Genomic DNA, 12,383 nt, shown 5'->3' on the forward strand with positions numbered 1-12,383 from the left:
CGCCACACAAATGTCCTCCATGAGAGCACCTCTAAAAAGGGCTTGAGAGGAAGCCACGCTCCTGGTGGAATGTGCCTTGATGCTAAGAGGTGAAGGTAGACCACGCACCTCATAAGCCAATGAAACAGCGTATGTGACCCAGTGGGAAATTCTCTGCTTTAATGTGGCAAACCTGCGGGCGGCCAGCACCAAAACATACCAAGAGCTGGTTGGATTTTCTCCAACCACTAGAACGATCCACATACACCTTCAATGCCCGGACCGGGCAGAGCAAGTTAAGCTTTCTTTCCTCCTCAGACCCATAGACAGTAAAATAAATGGACAGAGCGATCTCATTGGAACCCCATTGAGACGATTGAAGGCCATTTTTGGCGATTTTTTTTTTTTTTTTAGCACTTCCGTCCCTGACGCGCAGCCTCAAACAGAGCTTGACGAAGTTGTGACGAGAGCAACCCGTCTTTCTTCTAGTGCTGTGGCATGACAAATCTGAATCATTCTCTTCCGAAACATGCAGAGGCGAAGAGTGTGAATAGGAGCTGTCCATGAGCTAGGAGGAGACAATTTTGCTAGGTATTCTGATTAATTATTTTGTCATTTTGCCTCCACGTTTCCCTGATTGTGCGCGAGTTTCTTCTCCTGTCCATACGGTAATAATCTCTCCACTGTGCGACAGAGAGTCGCTTGGGTATGACACAATCGTTAGCCTACTTTCACTAAAACTGCTTCTACTGGGGCCATAACATAAGCTACAATGTAATGGAGCATTTTATACATTGTCGTGTTTCTTTAGAAATAAATAAAGGACAAATGGGGTCTTCAAACGCCTCAGATGTAAAGTTATTCCATGTCAAAGTGACGCCAAAATGAATGGGAGTCAATGGGAATGCTAACACAAGTGAAGTTCTGCTACAAGATGGCAGCTCCCGCGAGGCTTCAACTTCCGGTCGATGGATTGGGTCCCTTGCTCAGACCCAAAAGGAGGAGGGTGGAAAGAGCGAAGGTTAACAACCTGAGAGGCACATAACCTGGCTTTGGTCTCGCTGGCGAGGGAACGGGTCCCCAGACCGTAGCAGGTGGAGGATGAGCCGAGTCACTTCTCCTAGTGGCAAAATCCAGTCTATGAGAAGAGCGATCTCTGGGTTGAGACGGGGAGGGGTTGGAGGATTCCCTAGCCTTCCTGGGCATGCCTGAGGGCAGCTGACTGGGACTTGGCGGCCTGAAATTTTTCAACCACAGTGTTGACCGCCTCCCCGAACAGACCAGACTGAGATACTGGAGCATCCAAGAGGAAAACCTTCTCTTTATCCCGGATCTCTGTGAGATTAAGCCATAGGTGGCGTTCTGCAGCAATAGCCCCCGCCATCGAACGCCCTATAGCGCGTGCTGTATGCTTGGTGGCCCTTAAGGCCAGATCTGTGGCCTTGCGGAGCTCCTTGACAGCTTCCGGAGTGATACCCGTCCCCTCATCCATTTCCTTTAAGACATCTGCCTGATAGGCTTGGAGGATGGCCATAGTGTGTAGGGCCATGCCAGCCTGACCAGCTGCCATCTAGGGCTTCCCGATAAGGGCGGAAGTAGTCCTGCACGGTTTAGAGGGCAAGATTTCCATGAAGGCGCCGACGACGGAGAAAGGTGTGTAGCCAGCGTGCCCTCGACCGCTGGAATAGTGGAATAACCCTGCTCCACAGAACCAACGAGGTTGGTGAAGTCAGCGGCTGCCGCGTTCGTGAGACGCGTGGAGAAAGGCTGCCTCCAGGATCTGGAGATCTTGTGATGCAGATCGGGGAAAAAGGGCAGCTTTCTCCGCTCAGGCCTGGAATTAGGGCCACTTTCGTCGAGCTTAGAGGACTGTGACTCGCGGGGTTCATCGGGCCAGTCGATTGAAAGCTTCTCAGTAGCGTGCGAAAGCACGTTGACAAGTTCCGTGTAGGCCGCAGTAGGCGGGAGAGCGTCTGAAGCTAACACAGGCCCGAAATCCTCGGAGTCGGACACCGTGGTGTAAATAATATCTTCCAGTCCAAAAGAAACCAACTCGCGTGCTCTAGGGCTGGGGCACAAATAATCATGAGAGAGCTCGACTGGCCCAACACTGCGTGCGTTCTCAGGGGATGGAGGGAGAGAAAGGGCCTGGGCCGTCTGCTCGTACTCAATATCCTCGAGTTTTACATCCTAGCCCCAGGCCGCGGATTCCAACAAGGCCTCGGGAGCGCGACGGTGGGGGAACGAAAACCCGCGAGTGGGGGTTTTGAGAAGGAGGTTGTTTACATTTAGAAGAGCCCAAAACAGCCTCGCACGCATGCAAAAAAACCAAACAATTAATACACTTACTGTGCGGGTCGTCGTTCGCGATAAAGCGAACGCATGGCGGTGGGCAACGACGATACTCCATGGCACTTCACCGTAAGGAGAACAGGGTTTCACTAATAGCAGTCGCTGAAGTTCAGATGAAGAAACTCGCTGTAATAATCCAATATACAGGCTCAGAGAAACCGAAATCGAAGGGCTAAGATGGCCGCTTCATGAAGGCAGAAAAATCTGAGGAGCAGATGGCACGCGCGCTACTTTAATGCGTCAAAGGGCGCGGCTGCACCATCAGCCAATGGAATTAGCGTGATTCTATAAGGGCTTCACACAATCAGCACACCCAGAGGGCGTTCCCAATGCGTCATAAGCTATGCAGCGTTTAGTGAACCTATGAAAGAGAACTCAAGGCCATGCCAGGCGTGCAGTTCGTTTGTTGCTGACTTTGATTGTAACTTGCTGAAGACACAACTTAATTATTGGTTTAAACAACCGTGATGTGTTGTTCTGTTTTAAAGTGTTTGATTTTTAACTTTGATTATATTATACATTTACATAACGTTACATGTTAAAATATATGAAGAGTTCAGATGCAAAAGCCTCTAAATGCCATTTGAAATTTTCTTCTTTAATGATGATTTTTGTCAAGCTTGTATATTTAAGTTCAGTAATTTCACTTAAATGGCAATGATAATTACCTATTAATTGTTATTTAAGTGAAATTACTGAACTTAAATATACAAGTTCGACAAAAATCATCATTAAAGAAGAAAATTTCAAATGGCATTTAGAGGCTTTTGCATCTGAACTCTTCATATATAAGTTACGTACGTTTCCTTTTTTCTTTTTTAATGAAGAGGAACAGAAAACACGCCAATATAGCCATACTTTTGTCTTTTTCATTTTTGTTTTAATAGAAAAAGCAACAAAATTTGTCATTGTATCCAACGTTCTCTATGGGTCGCGCATTTTTGCTGAGTTAGCATTTTAGCACTTCCCGTTCCATGGTGTTGATTGAAGTTAATGTGATTTAGTTTGAAAGCCTGAAATAAGGTCAGTGGTAAACATAAGCTCAATATATTTTTATATTATGACATAAAACAGACCAGGAGCCTAACCCTATCCGTTATTTCTTTTTAACAAGCTTATTTGTGTTGAAAAAGGCGGTTACTGCTAACAAGTGGCGATCTAAAATGGGTTTATCCTTTGACTGTCTATGGGTTATCCTCACCCCAGAGGTTGTCGGGACTTTAAACATCGCTTTCACAGCCTCGTTGTGTCACGCTTTTGCAAACTAACTCAAACTTTCAGGGAAAATGTGTTTTGAATAAAGACTGAAAGAGGGGAAAGTCTGTTCACTCACCATATTTTTTTAATGAAAAATGTGTATTTGACAAAAAAATATATATTTTAAGATGTGCAATTAATAGCTATTTTTTGTTGTTGTTACATTTCAGTCAAAATATTTGAGAATGGAGAAATCATACTGATAATTTTATACCATTATAATTTTATAATTTGATACCATTATTACAATAAACTACAATAAATATTTCTCATTCCATCCCAATATTCTTCATCTTTGACAACAAATTTGAAGAAACAGGTGAAGTTGGACACACTTAGCAATCACCCAAAGAGTGGAAAATCTGATAATTATTATTTCCATCATGCTTTGACGGATCATATGTGGTGTTATTTTGTGATAGGGTTTTACCCTTGTGGAGAAGAGTGATGGGCCAAGAGATTATAAGGCCAGCATGTTGCATTATAAAAATAAGGACGAGATATCTAAAAGGCTTGTCATATGAAACGTCTAAATCTTGTCTAAATTATATGAAATTATTATTATGCTGAACATGTAAAATGTTCTGTGATGGGTTGAGGGGTGTAGGGGACATTATGCCTATGGAAAGTCCCCATTAAACATGAAAACCCAATGTGTGTGTGTATGCTGAATGAAGACATAAATGTGTATATGACAAGTGACCTCGTGAACCAAATGGCTTAAAAACATACTAAACAGTGTTTTGTTTTTCTCAATTCAAAAAATGCAGAAAGTTTTCTGTGATGGGTATATTAGGGGGATGATGTGTGTTTGCACACACCACTGCCATAAGTAATGCACGCACATATATTGCTAGCTAAATTTAGTGGCTTCAAATAAAATAAGCTCACATTAGGCTATTGTTTTTTAAATGAAATTTAACTTACATTTACTTAATTCATAAGATATAGTTCATTGATTTCGCAACATTAAAGATTAAGCAATATTTTCCAAGTGCAAAAATGTTTCGAGTAGGTTACATGAAGTTTTAAGATTTTTTTATTTTGTTGTGCTTTAGCACAGAACATTGCCTGAGAGAGTAGGCTATACAAAAATGGGATTGCTTGAAAACAAGCATAATAGATCTAAAACATGACATGCCTTTTTCCTCAACATTCAGAAATGTTCAGATGCAAAAACGCTACAAAGCACTCATGTGTGAATAAATAAAACACAATAAATAAAACAAAAATAAATAACTTCTACAAACAACTAGCAAAGACCGCTACTCCATAGGTTTGACGATCCATTGTAGGTAAAGCACAAGTATGCTTCTCACCTTTTCTAAATTCCTGTAAGGATTTTTATGTTTTTGAAAGATTTCCTCAAAGGTGTTTTCGAATGATGGTCCGCTACAACTTGCATTTTTTTGGTCCTCAACACGTATTCCTATATTTCGCAGCTGGTTGCTCAGCTTCTTTTCTATTTTGAGACTAGATGCGTTCTTCAAGTAAGAGCTGAATGCAGAGAGGATAGTGCAGTTGAGGCGTTCATGCTCCTTCGGCTCCCGAATGCATCCAACCGAGTGGGACCCTGTGTGATTCCTCAGGACCAATGAAGCTGAATTCATCTTGAGGGGGGGAAAAAAAGCAGTCACTTTTTAGATTTTCTCTTAAATCTGTCCAACGACGTCAAATGACTTGAACTGTCAGAAGCCAATTTCATTTCCTGGTTTATGGCTAGCAATGTTTCTTATCTTTGCCCTAGAACATTTCCTTATCAACCCAAAAGATGATTGCTCAACCAGTAAAAAAAAAAAAAAAAACCCACCAGAATTTTCAGCGCATTTTCACCCAACTCCACCATATTTGTGACGGCAATAGACTCGGCCACTTTACCAACGACAATCGATGCAGATTGAGTGAATTGTAGTAAAGACAGTAGCAGGAGTACACCTACAAATAACATTCAAATAAAACAATTAGAAAAACAGGGTATCACTACAAGTTACATGTATTTACCATAGTAATAACAGTGTATTATGCAAAATTACATGCAACTAACCCTAATCCTACCCTAACCTTATAGTAAGTATGTTGTTAATTAGTATTACTCAGTACTTAAATATATAATTACAATTAAAATAAAGTGTAACCACAAAACAGCTGAAAATTTAGACATTGGTGAGGGATTTGATCTGGGATATTGATAATATGCTGTCTTATTCTGTTTAAGTTACAAATGATAGAGAGAGTTAGGATGTGCTACATGAACGCTTGTAAAAAAAACTCTTTCTACTAAGCTTGAAAGAAATTTGACTTACCAGTGCCAAGCTCTTTTGTGTAAGCCATGTTGAGACTCTTTGTTGATGTGTGTGTAGATGTATTAGCCATATTTATGCTGATCACTTATCAGTTCATCAATTTACTAATCAGGGTTTTTTACAGGTCTGATGCGGTGTTGATTCACTTTTCCCCCGAACCAAAAAAAAATTGCTGCTCCTGTTACCCTCAAATCTGATAACCCTTTTTACCCAGTCTGGGGTCAATTTGACCCCAGTAATTTAAACCTCCACAATATGTTTATTTTTTTTTTACAAAGGTTTGTCTCAGTTAATTTATGTCTTTGTTGACTACTTAAGTAACGTTTTAAGTTGACATCCACCCACCACCCCACCTAACCCCACTTAACCCCTTATACATCCAGAATACCCATTGCACGACTATGGACAAATTTACAAATCAACATAAAATCTTGCTGATTTGACCTAAAATTGTAAAAGTATAAATACATCTGGTGTTTTATTTGTTTTATAATATTTCTAAGTATAGATTTATGTAATCTATGACATTTGGAAAGAAAAACGAATTATTTTATCAAGGATAGTACGAGTTATGTTTGGGGTCAATCTCACAAAAAGTATGTTTTCTCCTTCCCCATGGCACGGAAAACATCAAATTTCTCACAAAAATGATGTTTCCCCCTCCCCAAATACACAGGAAAGAATTATTAGTTATCTTGAGAATTATGTCACTTGTCATGTGAACTACTAGTAGTTCTCGCAATACTACAGATATGGTTATGTTTGGTTAGAGCCCTAAAACAGAGGGACGTTTTTTTGAAAATGATATTGAAAATGTAAAAATACAATGAACATTATAAATTCAAATCATAACATGTTATAATGACCTCAATATAACAACCAAAACAAATGTGTGTGAAATTTTAATATTTCTTCTGTTTTATTATACATGTAAAAGTTGACCCCAAGGAACACCGATGTTACAAAATTTGTACAGGACTTTGAAAAAATATTAGCAGGTTAATTTTATGTTTACAGAGTTGTCCCCATTAAATTAGGAAAAGTCATTAAATTTGAAGCAAAAAAAATTATGTTTTTACAGACGTTAAACATTGAATGGGGTCAAATTGACCTCAAGGATAATACGAGGGTTAAGTACAATCAACTTGAATATTTAAATTTCAACTTAAATTACAAATAACTGACTTAAAAAATTAGTTTGCGCTTATATCCCTTCATATATTCGCCCTCAAGACATCCTAGGTGCATTTTTTCAGTCAAATACAATCAGAGTTATATTAAACACTATCCTGGCTCTTCCAAGCTTTATAATGGGAGTGAATGCGTACATGAGATTTTTTTTCCAATTCAAAAAAGCGCATCCATCCCTCATAAACATACGGCTTACGGGCTTTCTGACGCGAAACGATGCATTTTTCTTAGGAAAAAAATATAACTACCGGCTTCCAGTAACGACCATGCTGGCGGAAGAGTGACCTCTGACCCGACGCATGATCTAGGATGCGGAAGTAAAGCTTAGATGACAGTAAACACCTCTTGTGGTTCAAACAAATAAGGCTGAGCAACAAACTCAACATTTCTCTTATAAAAATTCTCGTTTTAGACTAATTCGTAACCAGCAAGTTCATCAATACGTCATGCGTCGGGTCAGAGGTCACTAGACTCGCCTTATTACTTGTTACAACATCCACTATTGTGCATTGATCACAAAGACCAATTTTAAATGTTTACCTGAGAAAAGAACAGCCATGTGCTCTTCACTCTCCAGAAGCCCGCGGGCGGTGTGTGAGCGCCCCTTGCAGTGCCATCATTCCACCACATAGAGGCAAAAAATCACTTTCCAGAACACTTTAGTTCGCTGGTGGAATTATCTTCCCAAACCTAACTGGACTTCATATTTCTGAAAATAATAAAAACAGCTGAAAACTCATGCTGCATCTTGCTAGCTTTCCGGATTTGAACGGCTTGCCTGTTCCAGCTTGAAATATTCTAGACATGGATCATGTGGCTCACCTCTGAGGCCATTTGCATAAACCGCTAAAACTAGTCTTACAAGTAGGCTATCCAGTTTTTTTTTCTTTAAAACTGTTCATCATTTTTAAAGTCAGTAACAAAAACGTAGATTGGTATAATTTGATACCGAAAAGACTGATTGCCCCTAACTCATAATAGTTCTTAAAGGGATAGTTCACCCCAAAATGAACATTGCTTTCCCTCATGTTGTTCCAACCCTGTAAGACTTTCGTTCATCTTCAGAACACAAATTAAGATATATATATATATATATATATTGATTAAATCTGAGAGCGGCCTCTCTCCTCCATAGGCTTTTAAGTTATTGAAACTTGCCGGCCCAGAAAAGTTATTAAAGACATTGTTAAAATAGTCTGAGTGACTACCAGTGGCTCAATCTTAAACAAACAAACAAAAATAGCGACTTTATTCAACTTTTCATTTCCTAAGTTCTCTGTGGGCCTCGAGTTAGTACACGTAGTGTAACAGCGCAGCTCTTCTGTGTTGAACGTCTCGCGCAGACTCACTATTGGCCGACGCTCACTGAGACGAGAGAGGTGTGTATCAACTCGTCTTAGTTAAGGGAATTAAACGGCGGAGTATCTCTTTAAGGAGTTTAAGTAATCATCAAAATTTATGAGACCTGGGACGGTTGTCCAGTCCACCTTCACCTACTTGCTGAATCTATTCAAGCAATAATTTATTACATATAATAATTGTATCCCTTAAAACACATCTTTGATCACCAAATTCATTGCCATGAAAATGCACACAAGCCCCGCCTCCACTTACTCACACCATATGTCTGTATAGTTTTGTTCAATTAGTTTAAGTTAATTTACTCAAGTGATTTTTCTTATAGTTAACGATAATAACTATGATCCCTGTTCTGTGATTGCCTCCATAAATGTCTAAATTTATGACACACAAGCTTAGGTGTCTCATCAAAGAGGGAAGAAACTACTTGAAGTTATGTGAAATAATAATACTCAAAGTATTGAATAATATTGTAAAACTCAACGAGTTAAAGGTGCTCTAAGCGATGTTGGGTGACGTGACTTAAAGTATTTTCAAACAAAACGGAGGCTAGATAGACCCTCCCTCCTCCTCATCCGCGCACTGACCCCCCAACCCCCACCCCCAGGGCCTTCTTGTCAGCTATTGGCTGGAACCATTTGTGGAGCCTGGGTTGTCTGCATAGACCGCATTTTTTTACAGTGTGTTTAGGGGACAGGCAGCTAGCGGATAGTGAGGAGATGTTTGCTGTATGTGACAAAAAATGTTTTGGCCTAAAAAACGTATGACATCACTTAGAGCACCTTTAATGTAACTCAAACCATTTAAGGAAACCGATTCCCTTAAACAATTTAAGTTTAAACACACACACACACATAAAAATCAGAACTCAGATCTCTTATTGCTAATTGCTAGCAATAGCTCAAACTGTGTACTTTTTAAATAAAGCAACATATAGACTATATTTAATGTGTTTTGGTCAATCCTCAACCTCATTACAGGCTCTGCTCTTCACTACAATGTATAACCCCCCCAAAATTGAAAAAAAAATAAAAAATACCCTTTTAATTTCTAAGGCTTTACCACTTTTACTTTACCAGCAAAGCATGCTGGGAACTAACACATTCTGTTTCAGTTCTACTTAATATCAGTCCTAAATAAAAAGTTCCTAATATTTGAGTAAACCAATCTTGTTTCATTTAGTGAATTTGACTGTAGTTTTACAATGGTCCCTTTAAGAATATTAAGGATAAAGCGAAATGATGATAATTATTAAAAAGGATCACATTTCTGGTTTGGTCCATGAATCAGAGTGCAATTAATTCTGAGAATTGTCAATAATCAATAATTTTGATCGTTTAAATGGTAACTCCATACTTTTCTTAGCTTCAAAAATGCTTCCATTTTCAAGAACTACAATAGATCATGCTGAAATTTCTAAGTGAATCTACAGACTAGACTGCTTAATCATTACAAATTTCCTTGAGAGCACCCACGTGAAAAACCTGAAGCTATGTTGTAATGAGACTGATCATAGTTGAATGTAAATGTCATCCAAATGTCAGTCTCTAGACATTCTGCTTTGGTTTTTCCTAAGATGACTCAGTCCAGTAGAATTATTTGACCACTGAACTTAACTGCAATATTAAAGAACGTCCAGCATTAATTTCATTGCACTTTTTCAAAAACGTTCCATTTTTGAATAGTTTCCTAAGCAATAAAAAATTAAATTAAAAAAAAATGGTGTAAGACTGACTTTGAAATCATTTAGAAATTCAACAGCAAATATCACATTGAATTAAACGTGAAATGTTGAAGTAGAATGACTGAAATAAAATACTTTTCAATAATCTTAACTAACTTAAAATTGAAGTATAAAAGGACCTGTTAAAATTGAATTGTCATGCACTTTCTTTCTGTTAACAGACAGAATTTTTACTTTCACTTATTGCAACATAGCAGTGATATCCTCGCATCTTTGCATCATTGCTGTGCGCATTCATGCACATGGTGACAGAATTGGTGATTCCCCTTCTGAATGGATATTCTTGCTCTGAGTGAAACCGGGGAAGACCTTCATCGTGGAGAATGTTGCAATCCCTTTGCCGCAAGATACTACTTGCTCATTTGATAGTTGTATTGGGCTTATCCTATAATCACATCTACAAAAAATTCCATTTTTTATAAAATTACCATTATTGTAAGATTATATTTCCTATGATTAATCATTACACACTAGTTTGATATTAAAGGGAAAATATATTGACTGGTGAATTTGTCAAGCAACATGTATTTAATTGATCTGCTCTGCCATTTGTGATTGAAATCATTTTATTTATGAGATTTTTTTTAAATCAATCAGCTTTTCTCAATCATGTTAACAGAAATATCAAGAAAAGATCAGACAAAATTATTTATTTCCCTCTGAATTGGTGACAAAAAATACATTGATTGTTTGAAAAGATTTTAAAAAATATTTTTTATATATATTTTTTTATATTACGCAAAAAAAAAAAGATCACGACACTATTTACATGTGACAGATAGAAAATAAACAAGAAACAAAATAGACTAATTGAAAGAAATTTTAAAGGTATAGTTCACTCAAAAATTAAGAGTGTTTCCCCTACCATTGTTTTGGCGGGCAGGTGGTCCCCAAATTATAAAAAGTATATTCAGCATCCTATGCATATTTCATAGCCAAATATCATTACAGTACTATAGCAGTTATGGTATTCTGACTCAAGACTATCCCCAGTCATTTCTCAGTTCGGCAGTAGGCTATGTAAAATTGCAACAAATTAGGCTAACAGACAATTATAAGTTTAAGAGAGTATATATATTTACTGTACACACAGAATAGTGAAATTTCCCTCATTTAAATGACTGGTTCTGTGTACTGTAAGTTAATTGTTTTGAGCTCTCTCTCTCTCCAGGATGCACAAATTCTGATTATCATCAGTTTTGCTACCTAATGTTTACTCATTAATAAACGTTTTGAGAAATGTGTCTAATGAATGGTTGGCTGAATCAGTAGGCATGCAATCGAGAGAAAAAAAAACTCTATTCTTACCTAAATCTGCTAGTTTCTGGATTTCATTCGTCTGACGGCAAAAGGTGCAGAGGTACGTATTTCCATATGAGACAGATGGGCGTGGTAGTGAGGGAAAAGTGGACCTGACTACCCAGGGCCCCGTCTAGGGAGAGGGCCCTTTGAAATCCCATCAATTTTTTTTAACCTTATTAGAATTAATTGGGCCCTCCAATTGATGTCATTAATAATCATTTCAAAAAATATTGACCAAAATGAACTCAGTGCCAGTCACTCTGGACCCCCCTTCCAAATGGTTTAGTCCGCAACGCGTAGCCTGTAACGGGAGCCTGATCTGATCATGCTCTGCAAAAAGCCCAAATCTGGCTTTCAAAAAAAGAAAGAGAGGAAAGAAAAAGTTAGGAGGCAGAATGCGGGGAAGCAGCTGATGACTGCTTTCTTCACAGAATGTGAACTGAGTTTGCTTGCTTGTTATGCACCTACATCCAATTAAAGTTAACGTAGTCAACTCCAGACAGCTGCTGCTAATGCAGGGTTCCAGACTGCGACCAAATTGGTCTCATATGCGACCATTTTTTGAGAATGTGATTGTGCGAGTTAAAATTGTATGCGTCGCATAAGTGTGAGTGGACGCAAAAGAACACCGACCGTTGTATCAGCTGCTGCAGACTGCAGTCCGTAACTTATGTTCAAAACGAACGAGTAGGCTACATCATGAATCCATTTTCCAAACCGTGTTTTTGACTTATCCTGAATCACTACAGTACGCCTGTTATAAGTGTTTATATTCGGACTATTTTTTTTATCCCGGATTCCCGGAGTTGACTCGGATGCGAAGTTGCCCAGTGACTGCGTGACTCGTCATAGACATTAATGGAGAGAAGTAGCTCCGGCAATTTGCGGTGTTCTTC

The 12,383-nt window shown here is 38.7% G+C and overlaps 1 long non-coding RNA gene across 2 annotated transcripts; it reads right to left on the minus strand.

Annotated features, from left to right (window-relative positions):
* Window positions 1–4,611: 4,611 nt before the first annotated feature.
* On the minus strand, window positions 4,612–12,347 carry LOC148981553 (uncharacterized). Of its 2 annotated transcripts, XR_016168219.1 has the most exons (3): window positions 11,494–12,347; window positions 5,399–7,791; window positions 4,612–5,198 (listed from the first exon to the last, which is right to left on the minus strand). It is a non-coding gene; the product is annotated as an uncharacterized LOC148981553 (long non-coding RNA). The 2 variants fall into 2 exon arrangements; XR_016168218.1 differs by lacking the exon at window positions 11,494–12,347 and having other exon boundaries at window positions 5,399–11,487.
* Window positions 12,348–12,383: the final 36 nt, after the last annotated feature.

Source organism: Pimephales promelas, chromosome 4 (genome assembly GCF_988280905.1).
Source record: "Pimephales promelas chromosome 4, fPimPro1.hap1.1, whole genome shotgun sequence".
NCBI classification, from domain to species: domain Eukaryota; kingdom Metazoa; phylum Chordata; class Actinopteri; order Cypriniformes; family Leuciscidae; genus Pimephales; species Pimephales promelas.